The sequence below is a fragment of the Hyperoodon ampullatus genome (assembly GCF_949752795.1).
Source record: "Hyperoodon ampullatus genome assembly, chromosome: X".
NCBI lineage: Eukaryota > Metazoa > Chordata > Mammalia > Artiodactyla > Ziphiidae > Hyperoodon > Hyperoodon ampullatus.
The window spans coordinates 69505962-69531963 of NC_136913.1; the positions used below are offsets into that span (position 1 = coordinate 69505962).

Below are 26002 nucleotides of genomic sequence, written 5' to 3' on the forward strand. Positions count from 1 at the left end.
GCTTTTCTAGGAATTTCTCCATTTCTCCCAGGTTGTCCATTTTATTGACAGATAATTGCTTGTAGTAATCTCTCATGATCCTTTGTATTTCTGCAGTGTCATTTGTTACTTATCTCTTTTCATTTCTAATTCTATTGATTTGAGGCTTTTCCTTTTTTTCTTGATGAGTCTGGCTAATGATTTATCAATGTTTTTATCTTCTCAAAGGACCTGCTTTTAGTTTTATTGATCTTTGCTCTTGTTTCCTTCATTTCTTTTTTTATTTCTGATCTGATATTTATGATTTCTTTCCTTCTGATAACTTTGGGTTTTTTTTTGTTCTTCTTTCTCTAATTGATTTTAGGTGTAAGTTTACATTGTTTATTTGGGATGTTTCTTCTTTCTTGAGGTAGGAGTGTATTGCTCTAAACTTCCCTCTAAGAACTGTTTTGCTGCATCCCATAGATTTTAGGTCATCGTGTTTTCATTGTCATTTGTTTGTAGGTATTATTTTGACTTCTTCAGTGATGTCTTGATTATTAAGCAGTGTGTTGTTTAGTCTCCATGTGTTTGTATTATTTTACAGATTTTTCCCTGTAATTTATATCTAGAGCCAAGGTGTGTTTTCGGAAAAGTTACTTGGTGTAAATTCAATTTTCTTAAATTTACCAAGGCTTGATTTGTGACCCAAGATATGATCTATCCTGGAGAATGTTCCATGAGCACTTGAGAAGAAAGTGTAATCTGTTCTTTTTGGTTGGAATGTCAAATAAATATCAAGTCCATCTTTTTTAATGTATCATTTAAAAATTGTGCTTCCTTATTTATTTTCATTTTGGATGATCTGTCCATTGGTGTTAAAGTCCCGTGCTATGATTGTGTCAATTTCCCCTTTTATGTCTGTTAGCATTTGCCTTAAATATTAATGTGCTCCTAGCTTGGGTGCATAAGTATTTACAATTGTTATATCTTCTTCTTGGATTGATCCCTTGATCATTGTGTAGTGCCCTTTTTGTCTCTTGTAATAGGCTTTATTTTAAAGTCTATTTGTCTGGTATGAGAATTGCTACTCCAGCTTTCTTTTGATTTCCATTTGCATGGAATATCTTTTTCCATCCCTTCACTTTCAGGCTGTATGTGTCCCTGGGTCTGAACTGTGTCTCTTGTAGACAGCATATATACAGGTCTTGTTTTGTATCCAGTCAGCCAGTGTATGTATTTTGGTTGGGGCATTTAATCATTTACATTTAAGGTTGTTATCAGTATGCATGTCCCTATTATCATTTTCTTAATTGTTTTGGGCTTGTTATTGTAAGTATTTTCCTTCTCTTTGTTTCTTCCTAGAGAAGTTCATTTAACATTTCTTTTAGAGCTGGTTTGGTGGTGCTGAATTCTCTTAGCTTTTGCTTGTCTGTAAAGCTTTCAATTTCTCTGTTGAATCTGAATGAGATCCTTGCTGGGTAGAGAAATCTTGGTTGTAGTTTTTTCTTTTTTTTCCCCTTTCATCATTTTAAATAGGTCCCGCCACAAGCTTCTGTGTTGCAGAGTTTCTGCTGAAAAGTCAGCTGTTAATTTTATGGAGATTCCATTGTGTCTTAATTGTTACTTTTCCCTACCTGCTTTTAATATTTTTTCTTTGTATTTAAGTTTTGATAGTTTGATTAATTTGTGTTTTTTCGTGTTTCTCCATGGTGTTTTCCTGTATAGGACTATTTGCTCTTCCTGGACTTGATTGATTATTTCCTTACCTATGTTAGGGAAGATTTCAACTATAATATCTTCAAATATTTTCTCAGTCCCTTTTTCTTTCTCTTCATCTCCTGGGACCCTTATAATTCCAATGTTGGTACACTTAATATTGTCCCAGAGGTATCTGAGACTGTTCTCAATTATTTTCTTTTTTTTCCCTTTATTCTGCTCTGCAGTAGTTATTTCCACTATTTTGTCTTCCAGGTGACTTATCCTTTCTTCTGCCTCAGTTATTCTGCTATTTATTCCTTCTAGAGAGTTTTTAATTTCATTTATTTTGTTGTTCATCATTGTTTGTTTGCTCTTTAATTCTTCTAAATCTTTCTTAAATGTTTCTTGTGTTTTCTTCATTCTATATCCAAGATTTTGGATTATCTTTACTATCATTACTCTGAATTATTTTTCAGGTAGGCTGCCGATATCCTCTTCATTTGTTTGGTCTGGTGAGTCTCTACCTTGCTCTTTCATCTTCTGGTTATTTCTCTGTTTTCTCATTTTGCTTAACATAATGTGTTTTGGGGTCTCCTTTTCACAGGCTGCAGATTCATGGTTCCTGTAGTTTTTGGTGTCTCCTCCCAGTGGGTCAGATTGGTTCAATGGGTTGTGTAGGCTTCCTGGTGGAGGGCACTGGTGCCTGTGTTCTGGTCGATAAGGCTGGATCTTCTCTTTCTCCTGAGCAGTACCATGTCTGGTGGTGTGTTTTAGGGTGTCTTTGAACTTATTATATTTTAGGCAGCCTCTCTGCTAGTGGTTGGGGCTGTGCTCCTATCTTCCTCATTGTTTGGCATAGGGTGTCCAGCACTATAGCTTTCTGGTCATTGAGTGGAGCTGGATCTTAGCATTGCAGTGGAGATCTCTGGGAGAGCTTTTGCTGTTTGATATTATGTTGGGCCAGAAGGTCTCTTGTGGTCCAATGTCCTGAACTCAGCTCTCCAACCTCAGAGGCACAGGCCTGACAACTGGCCAGAGCACCAAGATCCTGTCAGCCATATGGCTCAGAAGAAAAGGGAGGAAAAAAAATTTAAAAAAGGGAAAATAAAGTTTGTAAAATAAAAAAAAATAAAAAATATTAAAAATTAAAAATTAAAAAGTGTTATAAAAAAGAAAGAAAGAAGAGGGCAACCAAACCAAAAACAAATCCACTAATGATAACAAGTGCTAAAAAGTATACTATAAAAATAAAAAACACCAAAAAAGAAAAAAAATAAAACAAAAAAACAACTGGATAGTCAGAACCCTAGTACAAATGGCAAAAGCAAAGGTATACAGAAAAAAATCACAGATAGAAGCATACATATATACATGCACAAAAAGAAAATAAGTAATATATATCTATTACTTATAAGTAATGTATATATTTATATATATAATATATATAAGGTATATATATATATAATTACTTATTAAAATAAGTTATATATATATATATATATATATATATATATATATATATATATATGGATGAGAGAAGCCAAATCAATAAACAAAGTCCACCAAAGTCCACCACCTCAGTTTTGGTATGATCCATTGTCTATTCAGGTATTCCACTGATACTGGATACTCATGTTGATTGTGGAGATTTAATCTGCTGTTCCTGAGGCTGCATGGAGAAGATTCCCTTTCTCTTCTTTGTTCGCCCAGATTCTGGGGTTCAGCTTTGGATTCGGCCATGCCTCTGCATGTAGGTCGCCTGAGAGTACCTCTTTCCCACCCAGACAAGATAGGGTTAAAGGATTGGATCGGCTAATTAGGGTGCTTTGGCTCATTCAGGCTGGGGGCAGGGAGGGGTATGGAATATGAATCCAACAGCAGAGGCTGGTATGAACTTTCTACTGCTGAGGCACGCTGTGTGTTCTCCCTGGCAATTTGTCCCTGGATCATGGGACCCTGGCACTGGTGGGCCACACAGGCTCCTGGGAGGGGAGGTTTGGATAGTGACCTGTGGTTGCACAGAGTCTCCTTGTTGGCTGCAGCAGCAGCCTTAGTGTCTCATGCCCACCTCCGGTGTTCACGCTGATAGCTGCAGCTCACGGCTATCTCTGGAGATCATTTAGGCAGTGCTGTGAATCTCCTCTCCTCATGCACCCTGAAACAATGGTCTTTTGCCTCTCCAGCAGGTCCAGAGATTTTTGCCATCTGCCTCCAGGATAGCTGTGACATACTAGCCCCCTTCAGTCTGTGTTCATGCAGCCAAGCCCAGTCCTCTCCCTGGGATCTGACCTCTGAAAGTTAAGCTTCAGCTCCCAGCCCCCACTTGCCTGCCCTGGTGGGTGATTATACAAGCCTCTCAGGCTGGTGGGTGCTGGTTGCAAATGACTCTTTGTGCAGGAACCTCTCCACTTTGCCCTCTGCTCCCCTGTTGCTGTGCTGTCCTCCATGGCTCTGAAGCATTCCCTCTGCCCACCCCTTGTCTCCACCAGTGAAGGGACTTCCTAGTGTGTGGAAACTTTTCCACATTAACAGCTCCCTCTCAGAGAAGCAGGTCCTGTCCCTATTCTTTTGTCTGTGTTTTTTCTTTTTTCTTTTGCCCTATCTAGGTTCATGGGGAGTTTCTTCCCTTTGGTAAGTCTGAGATCTTCTGTCAGCGTTCAGTAAGTGTTCTGTAGGAGCTGTTCCACATGTAGATGTAGTTTTGATGTATTTGTGGGGAGGAAGGTGATCTCCAAGTCTTACTCCTCCACCATCTTGAAGGCACCCCTCTCACATGTGTCTTTTTGAATTATAGTTTTCTCTGGGTATATGCCCAGTAGTGGGATTGCTGGGTGATAAGATAGCTCTATTTTTAGTTTTTTAAGGAACCTCCATTCTGTTTTACATAGCGGCTGTATCAGTTTACATTCTCACCAACATTGCAAGAGGGTTCCCTTTTATCCACACCCTCTCCAGCATTTATTATTTGTAGATTTTTTGATGGTGGCAACTCTGACTGGTGTGAGTGTGATACCTCATTGCACTTTTGACTTGCATTTCTCTAGTAATTAGTGATGTTGAGAATCTTTTCATGTGCCCCTTGGCCATCTGTATGTCTTCTTTGGAGAAATGACCATTTATGTCCTCTACCCATTTTTTACTGAGTTGTTTGCTTTTTTGGTATTGAGCTGCATGAACTGTTTGTGTGTTTTGGAGATTAGTGTTTTGTCCATTGATTCATTGGCAAATATTTTCTCCCATTCTGAGGGTTGCCTTTTCATCTTGTTTATGGTTACTTTTGCTGTGTAAAATCTTTTAAGTTTAATTAGGTCCCATTTGTTTACTTTTTAAATTTTTGTTACTCTAGGAGGTGGATCAAGAAAAGATCTTGCTGCAGTTTATGTCAATGAGTGTTCTGCCTATGTTTTCCACTAAGAGTTTTATCTTGTCTGGCCTTACATTTAGGTCTTTTATCCATTTTGAATTTATTTTTGTGTATGGTGTCACGGACATTCTAACTTCACTCATTTACATGTAACTCTCCAGTTTTCCCAACACCACTTATTGCAAAGGCTCTATATTCTCCATTGTATATTCTTGCTGCCTTTGTCATAGTTTAGGAGGCCATAGGCTTGTTGGTTTATCTCTGGGCTTTCTATCCTGTTCCATTGATATATCTTTCTGTTTTTGTGCCCGTACCATTCTTTTTTTTCATTAATGTAGCTTTGTAGTATAGTCTGAAGTCATGGAGCCTTATTCCTCCAGCTCCATTTTTCTTTCTCAAGATTGCTTTGGTTATTCAGGGTCTTTTGTGTTTACATACAAATTTAAACATTTTTTTGTTATAGTTCTGTGAAAAATGCCATTGGCTCTTTGATAGGGATTGCCTTGAATCTGTAGATTGCTTTGTGTAATACAGGCATTTTCACGATATTGATTCTTCCAATCCAAGAACATGGTATATCTCTCTAACTGTTTGTGTTGTCTTTGATTTCTTTCATCAATGTCTTATATTTTAAGGAGTACAAGTCTTTTGCCTCTTTCGGTAGGTTTTTTCCTATGTATTTTATTCTTTTATTTGCAATGGTAAATGGGATTGTTTTCTTAATTTCTCTTTCTGATATTTCATTGTTAGTGTATAGAAATGCAAGAGAATTCTGTGTATTAATTTTGTATCCTGCTACATTACCAAATTCATTGATTAGCTCTAAGTGTTTTCTGGTGGCATCTTTAGGATTTTCCCTTATAGTATCATGTCAACTGCAAAAGGTGACAATATTGTTTCTTCTTTTCCAATTTGTATTCCTTTTATTTCCTTCTCTTTTATTTTTTTGTCTGATTGCTGTGGCTACAACTTCAAAAACTATATTGAATACTAGTGGTGAGAGAGAGCACATTTGTCTTGTTCCTGATCTTAGAGGAAATGTTTTCAATTTTTCACTATTGAGATAATGTTTTCTGTGGGATTTTCTTATATAGCCTTTTTTATGTTGAAGCCATACTGTTTTCATGACTGTAGTTTTGTAGTATAGACTGAAATCAGGCAGCCTGATTCCTCCAGCTCCGTTTTTCCTTCTCAATATTGCTTTGGCTATTTGGGGTCCTTTGTGTCTCAATACAAATTTTAAGATTTTTTCTTCTAGTTTTGTGAAAAATGCCATTGATAATTTGACGGGAATTGCATTGAATCTGTAGATTGCCATGGGTAGTATAATAATTTTGACAATAATGATTATTCTAATCCAAGAAAATGGTATATCTTTCCATCTGTTTATGTCATCTTCAGTTTCTTACATCATTGTCTTATAGTTTTCAGAGTACTGGTCTTTTGCCTCCTCAGGTAGGTTTATTCCTAGGTATTTTATTCATTTTGATGTGATGGTAAATGGTATTCTTTCTTTAATATCTCTTTCTGATATTTTGTTATTAGTGTACAGAAATGCAACAGATTTCTCTGTATTTATTTTTTGTCATGCAGCTTTACCAAATTCATTGATGAGCTCTGGTAGTTTTCTGGTAGGTCTTTAGGATTTTTTTTATGTATAGTATCATGCCATCTGCAAAGAGTTACAGTTTTACTTCTTCTTTTCCAATTTAAATTCCCTTTATTTCTTTTTCTTCTCTGAATGCCATAACTAGGGCTTCTTAAACTATGCTGAACAAAAGTGGCAATAGTGGATATCCTTGTCTTGTTCCTGATATTAAAGGAAATGCTTTCCATTTGACACTGTTGAGTATGATGTTAGCTGTAGGTTTGTCATATATGACCTTTATTGTGTTGAGGTATGTTCCCACTATGCCCATTTTCTGGGGAGTTTTTATCATATATAGGTGTGGAAATTTGTCAAAATCTTTGTCTACATCTATTGAGATGATCATATGATTTTTTATTCTTCAGTTTGTTGATGTGGTGTATCACACTAATTGATTTGTGGATATTGAAAAATCCTTGCATCCCTATGATAAACCCCACTTGATCATGGTGTATGATCCTTTTAATGTATTGTTGAATTTGGTTTGCTAGTATTTTGTTGAGGATTTTTTCATCTATATTCATTAGTGATATTGGTATATAATTTTGGTTTTTGAGACATATTTTTTCTGTTTTTTTGTGTCATGGTGATGTTGCTCTCATAGAATGAGTTTGGGAGTGTTCCTTGCTTTGCAATTTTTGGAATAGTTTCAAAAGGATATGCATTAACTCTTCTCTAAATGTTTGACAGATATCGTGTATGAAGCCAACTGGTCCTAGACTTCAGTTTGTTGGGAGTTTTTAAATCACATTTTCAATTTTAGTACTTGTGATTGGTCTGTTCATATTTTCTGTTTCTTCTTGCTTCAGTCTTGGGAGAATTGTACCTTTCTAAGAGTTTGTCCATTTCTCCTAGGTTTTCTCTTTTTATCCTTTATATTTCTGTGGTGTCCATTTTAACGTCTACTTTTTCATTTCTAATTTTTATTGATTTGAGCCCTCAACTTATTGAAGAAACTATTTTTTCTTCAGGTATATATTGCCCCTTTGTCATAGATTAATTGACAATAAGTGTGTTGGTTTATTTTAGGCTCTATTTTCTGTTCCATTGACCTATATGTCTGTTTTTGTGTCAGTACCATGCTGTTCTGATTACTATGCTTTTGTAATTCAGTCTGAACTCAGGGAGTGTGATACCACTGGCATTTTTCCCCCTCAGGATTTCTTTGGCAATGCAGGGGTCTTCTTTGTTTCCACATATTTTTTAGAATTATTTATTCTAGCTCTCTGAAAAATGTCATGGGTTCTGACCACAGTGGTATGAAACTAGAAGTCAATTATATGAAGAAACAACTGGAAAAACACAAACACATGGGGACTAAAAAAAAACAAATGGGTCAATGAAAAAAATAAAAGAGAAAATCTGATGTTATCTTGAGACAGATGAAAATGGAAATGCAACATTCCAAAATCTATGAGGTGCAGCAAAAGCATTTCTAAGATGGACATTTATAGTGGCACAGGCCTACCTCTAGAAACAAGAAGAATCTCAAATAAATAACCTAACTTTACATGTAAAGGAATTAGAAAGACAAGAATATATGAAGCCCAGACTCAACAGAAGAATGGAAATAATAAAGATCAGACAATAAACAAATAAAATAGAGACCAAAAATAATTAAAAATAGATCAGTGAAACCAAGAACTGACTTTTGAAAACATGAACTAAATTGATAAAACTTTAGCCAGGATTATTAAGAACAAAAGACAGAGGACCCAAATAAACAAAATAAGAAATGAAAGGGAGAAATAATAAAAGATTCCAGAGAGAAAAAATAATAATAAGAGAATACTACAAACAGTTATATGTCAATAAACTGGTCAACCTAGAAGTAAAGGACAAATTTTAAAACTCATACAACCTTCCAGTGCTAAAGCAGGAAGAAATATACAATATAAACAGACTGATCACTATTAGTGAAAATGAATGTATAATAAAATCACTTTCAGGAAACAAAAGTCCAGGGAAGGATGGCTTCACAGGAGAATTCTACCAAACATATTAAGAAGAATTAATACTTATCCTCCTCAAACTATTCCAAAAATTTGAAGTGTATGAAACACTCCCAAATTGATTCTATGAAGCCACAATTACCCTGATATCAAAACCAGAAAAAAAACTAGAGAAAAAGAAAATTATAGCCCAATATCTCTGATGAATATAGATGCAAAAACACTTGAAAAAACATTAGCAAATGAAATTCAACAATAATTTTTAAAGATCATGCTCAAGTGGGATTTATACCAGGGATGTAAATATGTTTCAGTAGTGAGAAATCAATCAATGTGATACTCCACGTTAACAAAAGGAAGATAAAAAAATACTGATCATCTCAATAGTTGCAAATAATGCATTTGAAAAAAATTCAACATCCGTTGATGAAAAAAGCTCTTATCAAATTTTGTATAGAGGGAACATATCTCAACATAATAAAGGCCCTTTGTAACAAGCTCACAGGTAACATCATAATTAATGAAGAAAACCTGAAAGCTTTTTCTCTAAAATCAGGAACAAGACAAGGATACCCGCTCTTGCCACTTCTATTTAACATAATATTGGAAGTCTTAGCCATAGCAAAAAGAAAAGAAAAGTAAATAAAAGAATCCAAGTTGGAAGAGCAGAAGTAAAACTCTCACTGTTTTATAGATGGTGTGATACTTTATGTAGAAAACCCTAAAGTCTTTACCTAGAAACTATTAGAACTAATAAACTAATTTTATAATGTTACAGGATACAATATTAATAAACAGAAATCTGTTGCTTTTCTAAAAACTAACAATGAACTATCAGAGAGAGAAATTAAGAAATTACCATTTACAATTGCATCAAAATAAAATAAAATAAAATACCTAGGAATAAAATTAACCATAAGGGTGAAAACCTATACTCTGGAAATTATAAAACATTGATGAAGGAATATGAAAATGATACAAAGAAACGGAAAGTTATCCTGTGTGCTTGTATTGAAAAAAATAATATTGTTAAAATGTCTATGCTATTCAAAGCACTCTACAGACTTAATTCATTCCCTATCAAAATATCCATGACATTTTTTCACATATCAGTTACTTTGAATTATTTATCAATTAGATTGCAATATTTCATGACTTTGAGTTCAGTTGTGGAGAATTGCCATTTTTTTTTGTGATACCGTATTTCCTTGATTTTTTTTTTTCATTTTGTTTGTAGCTATACATTTCTGTTTTCACTTTTGAAGTAGCAGATGCCAGTTTAACTAAATTTTTTGTTCTCTTTGGTTCTTATGATTCACCAGCATGGTAATTAGAAATCTTTCTTTTTTATTCCAGAATGTGGTGCTGTAGCACAAGTGGGTGGTTTCTCCCTTGCTTATCAACTGTGACAACTTTTCTGAGCATGCTCCTTGTCTACTAGAGCTCACTCTCATGACACACTTGGGAGCATGTACAGGGAATCAGCAGCAGAGTGGAGGGAAGTGTGGGTATAGCACTTGGTGTATTTGGTGCACCCATCGACATGATAGGGAAATCCTGTGCCTGTGGGAGTGTGGGTGAACTTTCTGTAGAGTTCAACCATTTCAAGGCCATTTGAATTTTTAAACTTCCCTCTTTCTCACTTATCTCCTCCCCCAAGTGGCAGATCTCTCACCTTAGCACTCTCAGTGCTGGTGAAGAAAAATCAGTTTCTCCAACTGCCTCCCCCCAGATTAGTGTAGTCAGGCCCTCTCTCCCTGCCCTTCATTCTCCCTGCAGGAGACTTTCCTCCTCCTAATAAATCAGTCCTGATCAGTGCTTCTTGGAGTTGGGGCAGCGCCTGGAATGTTTCTCTTATTACATCTGCTGTGACCAACTCACCTCCTCTGTGACCAAACTTGTATCTTTCTTTTTAGTTGTTGTTGTTGTTTTCCAATTGTGTGCTGAATTCTCCCTTCAGAAGGATTGCACTTCTGCAAGTTCTGTCTAATGGGTGAGCACCTGTCTGATTCAGCACTCACCCAGTTCTTACCTAACAGAGGCAAGAGTGGTCCAGGCAGCCTCATTGGTTCCTCTGGTTCCATAGTCCATATGGGGGTTTATGTATCTCGTACTGGCACACTTGTGAGAAAGATTATTCTTGAGTCCCTTAGAGAAAGGTGTGATGTCTGGAAACCCCCACAAAATTGCTCTTGTTCATGCCTGGATGTTAAATTAATTGATTAAAAAAGGGGGATAAAAAGGAGGAATGTCTTATGCCACCATGTCACTGATGTCACTCCCCAGTCTCACTACTTTGATGTTTGTTTGTTTTTTCCTATTGTAATTGTTTTCTACATGACACTCTGTCTTCTACTAGCTATTTCCTCCAGTACACCCTGTATATCAGACTAATCTTTCTAAAGAACAGTTCTGGCTATGTCTTCCCTTACTCAAAGCATTCAAATGTTCATAGTACAGTTTAACACTTCTTAGCCTGGTGCTTGATAATCCCCTTAGTAATTACCCATTCTACCTTTCCTTCTTCTCTCACTATTCTCTTCGCAATATGTGTCATATTCCCAAGCAAACTAGATCATTATCTGTTTCTCAATCATGCAGTTTCCCATTACTGTGATTTGCTGATGATCCTTCTTTCTAATTAAGTTGTTTTTTTCCTATATTTGTTGTCATCAAGCTTCCCTGTCCTTCAGTATTTAACTCGAATGTCACCCACTAGATATAAAATTCTCTTTAATCTGCTGCCAGAATTAATCACTTCTATGAATTTCTAATTCATTTTGTTTATACCTCTCACTATTTTCACATTTATTATATCTTTAGTGTAAGTCTTAAAATTCCTGTGGTACTGAAAATTCTTTGAGGGTGGGAATTATGCAGTTTGTATATATCTGTATTCCTCACAGTTTCCTGTGTATTAAAAATTCATTATTTTTGGTGCTTATTTAGTTTGTTGAATGAATGCAAGAAAGAAAATACATGCATCTTATTGAGGTGTCAGCCCTTAGCAGATTCACTACAGATGTTTCTGTGTTAATTCATTTGATAAATATTTATTACATACCTACTATGTTCCAGACACTATAATGTCCTATGGGAATTCGTCAATGAACCAGTCCAAAATCCATGTCATCATGGAAAGCAGTTACCACTTAACTTCCCAGGATATTTTACAGTGACTTGTTTGGAAGACAGGAGTTTTGTAGCACAGCCCCTCAAGCTTTTGAAAGCAACTGCAGTATTAAGCTCCTGTCCTGTGATTTGTCATACCCAATTGCACATTGCCCTCATTCCTGAACTGCTTGTACCCTCCCTGTCTCTGATTCTTATGTTTGCTTTAGCCCAGACTTAATCTCTCCTGCTGTGTTGACTCAACATTTGACTCTGACCTGCCTCTGAGTCCACTGACACTACTTTCCCCTCACAGCCTAACGATTGGCATATTGCTCAAGCACTCCCAGGCATTCATGATCACCTTCACTTCTCCTGTCATTGTACTAACAGCTTGCTGTAACCTTGTCCTGCTGCTTGGCTCCACATAGGATATATATTGATTCACCAGTCATTCTGTGTATAAATGCAACTGTAATGCAATTTGTGCCAGTGGCAGACAGGTATAAACCAACCACTTCTTTACTGAGGACCCGGTGAGTGCCCAGCATGGTGCTAGGCAATGTGGAGAGAAACAAAGTAGTAACCATCTTCCTCCCCAACATGCACATTTATAAAAATGTATCCTCTAGTTGAGGTACTGGTAAATAATTCGTACAAAGGAAATTAGTGAATGCATTATGACCTCTTTCTCCACTCCTTTTCTGCCTCATTTACCTCTACAGTCTAAGACTAGATTTGTAGCTCTTGGTCTGTAGCTTGAATTAAAAAATAATAGTTGTAGGAGAGTATATCTAGAATTCCATCATATTTATATTTAACTTCTATGAATTCAACTTTAAATGATCATTTAATTTAAATAAAATACTGTTAAATTATACACACATATGTATTTCCTCTTATGTACCATAATTGCTATCTAATACTTTATAAAGTATATGTAGTCACATATATGTTACTCTCCAGGATTGCATACCAAAATAATATTTGTCCCAGTGTTTCTATGGGCAATATAAAAGAAGTGTAAAAAAAAAAATCAAGAGTAATTTTGACCAAATGTTATTTTAAACATTTTTAATGTTTTTTTTTTGTTGTTGTTGTTGTTTGTTGTTGGGGAGGTGAGAGGGAGGTCCAAGAGGGAGGGGATATATGTATAAATTCAATGTTATTTTTAACTTAAGGAATGCATTTCTAACATAACCCCATGTATAAAATGCTACTCTGAGTAAGTAGAGCTGATAGAGATTAGAAAGGGGAGTAAAGCAAGTCACGTTGGAGTAACCAAAGTAAGGAGGGTACATATGCAGCCATTTTATTATTATTTTCCAATTTTTATGAAAGCATTTCCTAATCTAAAATGTCCAAATATTCATACAGTTTCCACGGGAAAAATGACTTCAGAAATTAGTTTCTAAAAATAAATCATTTGGTGTTTACAGCAAAGGCATTGAACTGCCACAGGTAAAGAATGAACTGCTTCCTCTTCAGCATATATATGAAAGCTTATAAATAGTTGATAAGCCATCGGCTACCATGTAAAAGTGACAACATGTGCGTTTAGACTCATATAAATGCTAATGCTGCACCTACGTGGAGTTGGAGCCCAGAAGTTGGTTCCCAGCCTCAGGTGGACAACCTATCCGTCCACAGTCACAAAGCAGAGCAGCCTGCCCCCTCCCAGCACTCCAAAGTAGGGGGACAGGAGCAGGCTCGGCTGCAGCTTCATGCTGAAGAGTGCTAAGATTGCTGCTCTGGCTTGGGATCTCTCCAGATGCTTCAGGTGTTGTGAACAGAGACTTGTTTGGATTATGTGTTTCTCAGTTAACCTAAATGCTAACAACAGATAAATGCAAACACATTGGGCAGTTGAGGCTTGTTCAAGACCATTCAATCCTCAACCCTCAGAAATGGCATTGTGTGGACTACAATACAACTGAGTTGATTTGTGCTTGCGTTAGCAGTTCCTTTGTTATGTGTGGAAGATATATTGAAGAACCTGCACTCAAGCACTTTCAAGAAAGCAGTTATCCTGTTGCATTGGAGGTGAATGAGATGTGTTTTTTTTGGTTACCTTTGTAATGATTATGTTCTTAATGATAATGCAACTGGAGAGTTGAAGTTACTACAAAGTACATTAAGTGCAATCAAAAGTCAAAATTATCACTGCAACACTGGTAGTGGAAGTATTTTACAGTCTGTGGGTACAAGTGATGATTCTTATTTCTTACAGGATGGCACACACTCTCTGCTTCAAAACGAATATCAGATGTATACTGCTCTTTGGCACAGGAGAAGGATACTAATGGGTAAAATATTTTGAACTTGTTTTGAACAGTCACCCATTGAATGAAAAATGCAAGAAGAAAAATTTCAAGAAAAAATAGCAAAAAGAGAAGTGAAAAAATGACTGCAAGAATTAGAGTATCAAGTTAAAGCAGGATTGGAAAGTATGTCTCCAAGAAAGAGTTTACATTTGAAAGGTCTAGATCAGTCCCCCAAAATAGAAATACTTCCTGTTCAAGTAGCACTTCAAACCTTAGCATCACCAGAAAAAGATGAAGTACTATATACCTCAGAAGACGTAAGATTAAAAATTCCAGTGACATGCACCCCAATGGTCATTGTAGCACTATTTACAATACCTAGGTCACGGAAGCATCCTGGATGCCCATTGACAGATGAATGGATGAAGAAGATGTGGTACATATATACAATGGAATATTTCTCACCCACAAAAGGAATGAAATTGGGTCATTTGTAGAGACGTGGATGGACCTAGAGACTGTCATACAGAGTGAAGTAAGTCAGAAAGAGAAAAACAAATATTGTATATTAATGTATATATGTGGAATCTAGAAAAATTTTACAGATGGACCAGTTTGCAAGAAAGAAATAGAGACACAGAAGTAGAGAACAAATGTATGGACACCAGCGGGGGTGGTGGTGGTGGTGGGATGAATTGGGATATTGAGACTGACATATACACACTAATATGTATAGAATAGATAACTAACAGGAACGTGCTGGATAAAATAAATAAATAAATAAATAAATAAAATTTTTAAAAAGGCCAGTGATTCCTCCATTAAATGAACGCCAATCGTAACTCTTGGTGTAACAGGATTGAGAAATTTTGGAAATACTTGCTATATGAATGATGTTCTTCAAGTATTGAGTCATTTACTTATTTTTTGGCAATATTTTTCCAACTTGATCTGAACCGATGGCTGGCTGTGACAGCTAGTGATAAAACAAGATCATCTTAAAGGCATCCTCCAGTCACAGATACAGTATATCAAATGAATGAATGCCAAGAAAAAGAAACAGGCTTTGTTTGCTCCAGACATCCAAGTTTATCATCAGGACTAAGTGGTGGAGCATCAAAGAGTAGAAAGATAGAACTTACTGAGCCAAGGTAGCCAAGTTCATAATACACTTCTCTCTGTCATGAATTGCATACTTTGTTCCAAGTTATGTGGTCTGGAAAGTGGGCCTTGGTCACACGATTTGCTATGCTACACTCAGTATAGAGATTAATACCTGATTTTCATGGTTATGCCTAACAAGATGCTCGAGAATTTATTTGTGAGCTTTTGGATAAAATACAGCATGAACTAGAGACAACTGATACCAGGATACCATCTCTTATTCCCACTTCTCAAAGGAAACTTATCAATCAGTTTATGAATGTTGTGAATAACATTTTTCATAGAAAAATTCTTATGTTACATGTCTCGCATGTGACAACAAATCAAGTATCATAGCACCTTTCTGGGACTTGTCACTGGAATTTCCAGAAAGATACCAATGCAATGGGAAAGATACTACTTCCCAGCCGTGTCTGGTTACTAAAATGTTTGCCAAATTCACAAAAACTGAAGCTTCAGAAGGAAAAATCTTTATATGTGACCAGTGTAATTCAAAGCATAGAAAGTTTTCCTCAAAACCAGTTATACTCACAGAAGCCCCCAAACAGCTTATGATTTTCCACCTACCTAAGTTTCTCAGATTACATCTCAAATGATTCAGGTGATCAGGACATAATAATTGAGAGAAGATTGGTGTTCATGTTGGCTTTGAAGAAATCTTAAACATGGAGCCATATTGCTGCAGGGAATCTCTGAAATCTCACAGACCAGAATGTTTTATTCATTATTTACCTGCTGTAGTAATGCACCACGGGAAAGGATTTGGCTCAGGACATTACACTGCCTACTGTTATAATTCCGAAGGAGGTTTCTGAGTACACTGCAATGATTCCAAGCAAAACATGTGCACTATGGATGAAATATGTAGGGCCCAAGCTTATATTTTGTTTTATTCACAGAAAGTTACTGAGAATGGACAGTCTAAACCCCTGTCTGGTAGACAACATCACAAAGAAGAAATTGATACCTCTTCTAATGAAATCCTTAGCTGATCCAAAGACAGTGGGGCTTTCTTCATTGTTTTTATTTTCTTACTAATCAGTGCACACTATGTTTACACATTTTGTATCTAACTACAGTAAATCTCCTTTTTTACAAAGAAAAATTAGCATAAGTATATGTATATCAATGACAGTAGGTAACTAAACATTTTCAACTACCTGGGAGTTTTTATTTATTTATTTTTAACATCTTTTTTGGAGTATAATTGCTTTACAATGGTGTGTTAGTTTCTGCTTTATAACAAAGTGAATCAGTTATACATATACATATGTTCCCATATCTCTTCCCTTTTGCTTTTCCCTCCCTCCCACCCTCCCTATCCCAACCCTCTGTGTGGTCACAACGAACCGAGCTGATCTCCCTGTGCCATGCGGCTGCTTCCCACTAGCTATCCACCCTATGTTTAATAGTGTCCATGTCCATGCCACTTTCTCACTTTGTCACAGCTTACACTTCTGTCTCCCCATATCCTCAAGTCCATGCTCTAGTAGGTCTGTGTCTTTATTCCTGTCCTACTCCTAGTCTCTTCATGATATTTTCTTTTTCTTAGATTCCATGTATATGTGTTAGCAAACGGTATTTGTTATCCTCCTTCTGACTTACTTCACATTGTATGACAGACTCCAGATCCATCCACCTCACTAAAAATAACTCAATTTCGTTTCTTTTTATGGCTAAGTAATATTCCATTGTATATATATGCCAAACCTTCTTTATCCATTCGTCTGTTGATGGACACTTAGGTGGCTTCCATGTCCTGGATATTGTAAACAGAGCTGCAATAAACATTTTGGTACATGACACTTTTTGAAGTATGGTTTTCTCAGGGTATATGCCCAGTAGTGGGATTGCTGGGTCATATGGTAGTTCTATTTGTAGTTTTGTTAGGAAATCCATACTGTACTTCACAGTGGCTGTATCAATTTACATTGCCACCACCAGTGCAAGAGTGTTCCCTTTTCTCCACACCCCCTGCAGCATTTATTGTTTCTAGATTTTTTAATGATGGCCATCTTGACCGGTGTGAGATGATATCTCATTGTAGTTTTGAGTTGCATTTTCCTAATGATTATTGATGGTGAGCATTCTTTCATGCGTCTGTTGGCAATCTGTAAATCTTCTTTGCAGAAATGTCTATTTAGGTCTTCTGCCCATTTTTGGATTGGGTTGTTTGTTTTATTTTCTTATTGAGCTGCATGAGCTGCTTGTAAATTTTGGAGATTAATCCTTTGTCAGTGGCTTCATTTTGCAAATATTTTCTCCCATTCTGAGGGTTGTGTTTTGATCTTGTTTATGGTTTCCTTTGCTGTGCAAAATATTTTAAGTTTCATTAGGTCCCATTTGTTTATTATTGTTATTTTTATTTCCATTTCTCTAGGAGGTGGGTCAAAAAGGATCTTGCTGTGGTTTATGTCATAGTGTTCTGCCTATGATTTCCTCTAAGAGTTTTATAGTGTCTGGCCTTACATATAGGTCTTTAATCCATTTTGGGTTTATTTTTGTGTATGGTGTTAGGAAGTGTTCTAATTTCATAATTTTAAATGTACCTGTCCATTTTTCCCAAAAACACTTATTGAAGAGGCTGTATTTTCTCCACTGTATATTCTTGCCTCCTTTATCAAAGATAAGGTGACCATATGTGCATGGGTTTATCTCTGGGCTTTCTGTCCTGTTCCATTGATCTATATTTCTCTTTTTGTGCCAGTACCATACTGTCTTGATTACTGTAACTTTGTAATATACTCTGAAGTCAGTGAGCCTGATTCCTCCAGCTCCACTTTTCATTCTCAAGATTGCTTTGGCTATTTGGGTTCTTTTGTGTTTCCATACAAATTGTGATTTTTTTCTTGTTCTAATTCTGTAAAAAATGTCAGTGTTATTTTGATAGGTATTGCACTGAATCTGTAGATTGCTTTTGGTAGTAAAGTCATTTTCACAATGTTGATTCTTCCAATCCAAGAACATGGTATATCTCTCCATTTATTTGTATCATCTTTAATTTCTTTCATCAGTGTCATAATTTTCTGCATACAGTTCTATTGTCTCCTTAGGTAGGATTATTCCTAGATATTTTATTCTTTTTGTTGCAATGGTAAATGAGAGTGTGTTCTTAATTTCACTTTCAGATTTTTCATCCTTAGTGTATAAGTATGCCAGAGATTTCTGTGCATTAATTTTGTACCCTGCTACTTTAGCCAATTCATTGATTAGCTCTGGTACTTTTCTCGTAACATCTTTAAGATTCTCTGTGTATAATATGATGTCATCTGCAAACAGTGACAGCTTTACTTCTTCTTTTCCAATTTGATTTCCTTTTATTTCTGTTTCTTCTCTGATTACTGTGGCTAGAACATCCAAAACTATGTTGAATACGAGTGGTGAGAGTGGGAAACCTTGTCTTGTTCCTGATCTTAGTGGAAATTGTTTCAATTATTCACCACTAAGGACAATGTTGGCTTCGGGTTTGTCATATATGGCCTTTATTATGTTGAGGAAAGTTCCCTCTATGCCTACTATCTGGAGAGTTTTTATCATAAATGGGTGTTGAATTTTGTCAAAAGCTTTCTCTGCATCTATTGAGATGATCATATGTTTTTTTTCTCCTTCAGTTTGTTAATATGGTGTATCACATCGATTGATTTGTGTATATTGAAGAATCCTTTCATTCCTGGAATCAACCCCACTTGATCATGGAGTATGATCCTTTTAATGTGCTGTTGGATTCTGTTTGCTTGTATTTTGTTGAGGATTTTTGCATCTATGTTCATCAGTGATATTGGCCTGTAGTTTATTTCTTTGTAACATCATTGTCTGGTTTTGGTATCAGGATGATGGTAGCCTCATAGAATGAGTTTGGGAGTGTTCCTCCGTCTGCTATATTTTGGAAGATTTTGAGAAGGCTAGGTGTTAGCTCTCCCCAAAATGTTTTATATAATTCATCTGTGAAGCCATCTGGTCCTGGGCTTTTGTTTCCTGGAAGATCTTTAATCACAGTTTCAATTTCAGTGCTTGTGTTTGGTCTGTTCATATTTTCTATTTATTCCTGGTTCAATCTCAGCAGGTTGTGCATTTTTAAGAATTTGTTAGTTTCTTCCACATTGTCCATTTTATTGGCATAGAGTTTCTTGTAGTAATCTCTCATGATCTTTTGTATTTCTACAGTGTCAGTTGTTACTTCTCCTTTTTCATTTCTAATTCTGTTGATTGGAGTCTTCTCCCTTTTTTTTCTTGAGGAGTCTGGCTAATGGTTTATCTATTTTGTTTATCTTCTCAAAGAACCAGCTTTTAGTTTTTTTGAGCTTTGTTATCACTTCCTTCATTTCCTTTTCATTTATTTCTGATCTGCTCTTCATGGTTTCTTTCCTTCTGCTAAATGTGGGGTTTATTTTTTGTTGTTGTTGTTGTTCTTTCTCTAATTGCTTTAGGTGCAAGGTTAGGTTGTTTATTTGAAATGTTTCCTGTTTCTTATGGTAGGATTGTGTTGCTATAAACTTCCCTCTTAGAACTGCTTTTACTGATTCCCATAGGCTTTGGTTCGTGGTGTCTCCATTTTCATTTGTTTCTAGGTATTTTTTGATTTCTTCAGTGATCACTTCGTTATTAAGTAGTGTATTGTTTAGCATCCATGTGTTTGTATTTTTTACAGATCTTTTCCTGTAATTGATATCTAGTCTCATAGCATTGTGGCCAGAAAAAGTCCTTGATATGATTTCAATTTTCTTAAATTTACCAAGGCTAGATTTGTGACCCAAGATATCATCTATCCTGGAGAATGTTCCAGGAGCACTTGAGAAAAATGAGTATTCTGTTGTTTTTGGATAGAATGCCCTATAAATATCAATTAAGTCCATCATGTTTAATGTATTATTTCAAGCTTGTTTTTCCTTATTTATTTTATTTTTGGATGATCTGTCCATTGGTGAAAGTGGGGTGTCAAAATCCTCTACTATGATTGTGTTACGGTTGATTTCCCATTTTATGACTGTTAATATTTGCTTTATGTATTGAACTGCTTCTATGTTGGGTGCATAAATATTTACAATTGTTATGTCTTCTTCTTGGCTCAATCCCTTGGTCATTATGTAGTTTCCTACTTTGTCTCTTATAATAGACTTTATTTTAAAGTCTAGTTTTTCTGATATGAGAATTGCTACTCCAGCTTTTTCCTGATTTCCAATTGTATGGAATATCTTTTTCCATCCCCTCACTTTCAGTCTGTATGTGTCCCTAGGTCTGAAGTGGGTCTCTTGTGGACAGCATATGTACGCATCTTGTTTTTGTATCCATTCAACCAGTCTGTTTCTTTTGTTTGGAGCATTTATTCCATTTACATTTAAGGTAATTATTGATATGTATGTTCTGTTTCCCATTTTCTTAATTGTTTTGGGTTTTTTACTGTAGGTCTTTTCCTTACTTGTGTTTCTTGCCTAGAAAAGTTCGTTTAGCATTTGTTGTAAAGCTGGTTTGTTGGTGCTGAACTCTCTCAGCTATTTCTTCTCTGTAAAGGTTTTAATTTCTCCATCAAATCTGAATGAGATGCTTGCTGGGTAGAGTAATCTTGGTTGTAGGTTTTTCTCCTTCATCACTTTAAATATGTCCTGCCACTCCCTTCTGGATTGCAGAGTTTCTGCTAAATGATTAGCTGTTTAGCTTATGGGGATTCCCTTGTGTGTTATTTTTTGTTTTTCCCTTCCTGCATTTAATATGTTTTCTTTGTATTTAATTTTTGATAGTTTGATTAATATGTGTTTTGGGGTGGTTTTCCTTGGATTTATCCTGTATGGGACTCTCTGTGTTTCCTGGACTTCATTTACTGTTTCCTTTCCCATATTAGGGAAGTTTTCACCTATAATCTCTTCAATTATTTTCTCACTCCCTTTCTTTTTCTCTTCTTTTTCTGGGACCCTTATAATTAGTATGTTGGTGCATTTAATGTTGTCCCAGAGGCCTCCGAGACTGTCCTCAGTTTTTTTCATTCAGTTTTCTTTATTCTGCTCTGCAGTAGTTATTTCCACTATTTTATCTTCCAGGTCACTTATCCGTTCTTCTGCCTCAGTTATTCTGCTATTGATCCCTTCTAGAGTATTTTTAATTTCATTTATTGTGTGTTCATCATTGTTTGTTTCCTCTTTAGTTCTTCTAGGTCCTTGTTAACTGTTTCTTGCATTTTCTCTATTCTATTTCCAAGATTTTGGGTCATCTTTACTATAATTATTATGAATTTTTTCAGGTAGACTGCCTATTTCCTCTTCATTTGTTAGATCTGCTGGGTTTTTACATTGCTCCTTCATCTGCTTTGTGTTTTTCTGTCTTCTCATTTTGCTTATCTTACTGTGTTTGGGGTCTCCTTTTTGCAGGCTGCAGATTTGTTGTTCCCATAGTTTTTTGTTTTTTTTTTTTGTCTGTCCCCAGTGGCTAAGGTTGGTTCAGTGGGTTGTGTAGGTTTCCTGGTGGAGGGGACTGTTGCCTGTGTTCTTGTGGATGAGGCAGGATCTTGTATTTCTCCTGGGCAGGTCCACATCTGGTGGTGTGTTTTGGGGTGTCTGTAGCCTTAGTATGATTTTAGGCAGCCTCTCTGCTAATAGGTGGTGTTGTGTTCCTGTCTTGCTAGTTGTTTGAAATAGGGTGTCTAGCACTGTAGCTTGCTGGTCGTTGAGTGAAGCTGGGTGTTGGCATTGAGATGGAGATCTCTGGGAGATTTACACTCTTTGATAATTTTTGGAGCTGGGAGGTATTTTGTGAACGATTTTCCTGAAGTTGGCTCTCCCACATCAGAGGCACAGCACTGACTCCTTGCTGGATCACAAAGAGCCTTTCATCCACATGGCTCAGAATAAAAGTGAGAAAGAATACAAAGAAAGAAAGATGATAAAATACAGTAGGATAAAATAAAATAAAGTTTTTAAAATAAACAATAATTATTAAGAAAAATTTTAGATATTCCCTGATGGTGCAGTAGTTGAGTGTCCACCTGCCAATGCAGGGGATGTGGGTTCATGCCCTGGTCCGGGAGGATCCCACTTGCTACAGAGCGCCTGGGACTGTGATCCTTGGCCACTCAGCCTGTGCACCCGGAGCCTGTGCTCTACAACAGGAGAGGCTGTAACAGTGACAGGCCCCCGTACAGCAAAAAAAAAAAAAAAAAAAAAAAAAAAAAAAACCAACAACAACAACAAAAAAACGGACTGTCAGAACCCTAGGACAAAAGGTGAAAGCATAGCTATACAGACAAAGTTTCACAGAGAAACATACACATACACACTCACAAAAAGAGGAAGAAATAATATATCTTGCTCCCAATGTCAGCTTCCTCAATTTGGGATGATTCATTGTCTATTCAGGTATTCCACAGATGCAGGGTACATCAAGTTGATTGTGGACCTTTAAACCGCTGCTTCTGAGGCTGCTGGGAGAAATGTCACTTTGTCTTCTTTGTTTGCACAACTCCCGGGGTTCAGCTTTGGATTGGAACCCGCCTCTGTGTCCAAAAAGTAATTATTAAGAAAAAAAAAATTTAAACAGGTGCGTGAGGGCATCTGTTCTTCACTCAGACAGGGTGGGGTTAAAGGAGCAGCTGATTCGGGGGCTCTGTCTCACTCAGGTCAGGGGAGGGAAGGATACGAATGTGGGGAGAGCCTGTGGCGGCAGAGGCCAGCGTGACGTAGCACCAGCCTGAGGCTCATTGTGTGTTCTCTTGGGGAGGTTGTCCCTGGATCACGGGACCCTTGCAGTGGCGGGCTGTAGAAGCTCCCTTGAGGAGAGGTGTGGATAGTGACCTGTGTTTGCACACAGGCTTCTTGGTGGCAGCAGCAGCAGCCTTAGAGTCTCATGCCCGTCTCTGTGGTCTGCGCTGATAGCTGCGGCTCACGCCCATCTCTGGAGCTCCTTTAAATGGTGCTCTTAATCCCCAATTCTTGCACACCAGGGAACAAAGAGGGAAGAAACGGTCTCTTGCCTCTTCGGCAGGTCCAGACTTTTTCCCGGACTCCCTTCCGGCTAGCAGTGGTGCACTAACCCCTTCAGGCTGTGTTCACGCTGCCAACCCCAGTCTTCTCCCTGGGATCTGACCGAAGTCCGAGCCTCAGCTCCCAGCCCCTGCCTGCCCCGGCGGGTGAGCAGACAAGCCTCTCAGGCTGGTGAATGCTGGTCGGCACTGATACTCTGTGTGGGAATCTCTCCACTTTGCCCTCCTCAACCCTGTTGCTGTGCTCTCCTCCATGTATCCGAAGCTTTCCCCCTCCACCACCCGCAGTCCCCGCCTGTGAAGGGGCTTCTAGTTTGTGGAAACCTTTCCTCCTTCATGGCTCCCTCCCACTGGTGCAGGTCCCATCCCTATTATTTTGTCTCTGTTTTTTCTTTTGCCCTACCCAGGTACGTGGGGGAGTTTCTGGCCTTTTGGGAGGTGTGACGTTTTCTGTCAGCGTTCAGTAGGTGTTCTGTAGGAGCAGTTCCACGTGTAGATGTATTTCTGGTGTATCTGTGGGGAGGAAGGTGATCACTGTGTCCTACTCCTTCACCATCTTCTCTTGAAACCTCTACCTGGGAGTTTTAAACATTTAGTGCTTACCTCAGACCGGTGTTACCTCTTTTATATGTTGATGTCTTAATTGGCTCACATCATGAATTTGTGCAGTCTTCTACTCAAGAATTTTAAGTGGCATCATTTTATATATTTCTTATTTATCTTTTGTAACTATCTTCTATACAAATTCTTATTAGACAGAATATTAGACTTTCTTCACTAATAGTCTTACCAAAAACAAGGCATTTATTTCAGATTTGTATATTGGAAGTTACATTTGCCCCCTGAAGGGAGTTAAACTACTACAAAGTAAAATGTCAAGGTGTCATCTAAATACTCATTGATCACGCTTATTAATATTCCTGAGGTTTGTGTGTTACAGGGCTCAGAATAGACATTACTTTGGTTAATGGAACTTCCTTTTCCAAAAACTTATTAACTTTTATAATTGTTCTTTACTTGGTCTAGTCAAACTGCATACAAATGAAGATGACAGCTTTATAACTATTAGGTTGAAAAAGACCTGTATTAGGAAATTTTCCTTAAATTTTAGAGAACAAGTCATCTGGGGAAGTTGATCTTGAAGTTCAATGAGAATTTGTCACTGAACAAGGTAATCATTCACGCCAAAAATACAGTTTGAGTATTAAATGGCTAAGGTTTAAAATAATTCATCTATTAAATACCTATACAAGTTGTTACTTCAACTGTTAACAAAATTATTCCCCATTAAAGATTTATGTGGTCAAGATAAAAAAACAAAAAAACAAAAAACAAAAAAAACCCTAAATTTGTTATCCAAAACTATTTACGTAGGTATTACACTCTTTCGGCACTGATTCTCTCTAGCTCTGGTATTAGCCTGGGTTAATAAACTAAAAATGTGTACTGGGGGATATAAGAAATATTGATTTTTCAAGTTTTCTTATTAGTAAGGTGATAGATGACACAACTTTTAATTATATTCTTTATGTCACATCAACTCCCAGAACATATATTTTATCTTCCTGCCATTCATTTTTTAAATGGACATATATTTTATCTTCCTGTATTCATTTTTTAAAATTTTGACAAAATATTTCAATTATAGCAAATATTTAATTGACAAGAATTCCTTTCCTATCTAATTGGTTTACCTTTCTGTATGACTCATTTGCATCTATATGTACACAGCTGGAAAGTGAAGTGAATTCAGCTTCATTTGATCAATGTAAACAAAGTGTGTCATTTGGGGAAAAAATCATGTAAACAAGCAAATCATTCTGTCAAGGGTCTCAGTCATTATTCATGGTGGGATGTATGGAGCTCACATACATATAGTAAGATCAGTTGAAATGACATGGAAAATACCTGTGGGCATATTTTCACAAAAATTTCTCCATCATTCAGTTTCATACTACACACTGGAGAAAAGGAAACTATTCACTGTTGATGTCAGAAAAATTAAAGTTTACAAACATTCTTATTTTTTTCTACTGTGTGTTTTTGCTTTGTGGTTACCATAAGGCTTACATAAAACTTCTTATTGGTATAATATTCAATTTTTAGATGATAATGACATAACTTCAATCACATTAAAAAGTTTATCCTTTTATTCCTCCCTCATATATATTATGTTTCTGGTGCCACAATGACCTGTCATTATATTGTATATCCATTAACAAATTATTGTAGCTATAGTTATTTGTAATTCTTATGTCCTTTAATCTTTATACTAGAGTGAAAAAGATTAACACACCACAATATCACAATATTAAAATATTCTGAATTTGACTTTATAATTTAAATCTTACCTGTGTGTTTGATATCATATGTTTTCATGTTACTAAATAGCACCCTTTCATTTCAGCTTAAAGAACTCCTTTTAGCATTTCTTATGAGACAGGTCTAGTAGTGATGACCTCCTTCAGCTTTGGTTTGTCTGGGAAAGTCTTTATCTCTCCCTCATTACTGAAGGACAACTTTGCCAGGTAAAGTATTCTTGGTTGGCAGGTTTTTGTTTTTGCTTTCTTTTATCAATTTGAATATATAATTTTACTCTCTCCTGGTCTTCAAAGTTTCTGCTAAGAAATCCACTAATAGCCTTATGAGGGTTTTCTTCTATATGAAGACCCTTTTTTTTTCTCTCTTTTTTAACTTATACAGTTTTATTATATGTGTTTTGTAATACATTTTTGTTGTTCTTTAAGCATTTTAACGAGGTTTTAAAACCATCCGTTTTATTTTGAAATAAATGCACACAGAAAAATATGACAGTAATGTACCCACAATTTAGGAATTAATATTTTACCATATTTCCTTTATTTTTTTCATGTT

The 26002-nt window shown here is 36.5% G+C and overlaps 1 pseudogene across 1 annotated transcript; it reads left to right on the plus strand.

The window, feature by feature from the left end:
• The first annotated feature begins 13564 nt into the window (after window positions 1–13564).
• On the plus strand, window positions 13565–16154 carry LOC307069246 (ubiquitin carboxyl-terminal hydrolase 44-like; annotated as a pseudogene). The gene is made up of 2 exons: window positions 13565–14333; window positions 14804–16154. The product of its transcript is annotated as a ubiquitin carboxyl-terminal hydrolase 44-like (transcript).
• Window positions 16155–26002: the final 9848 nt, after the last annotated feature.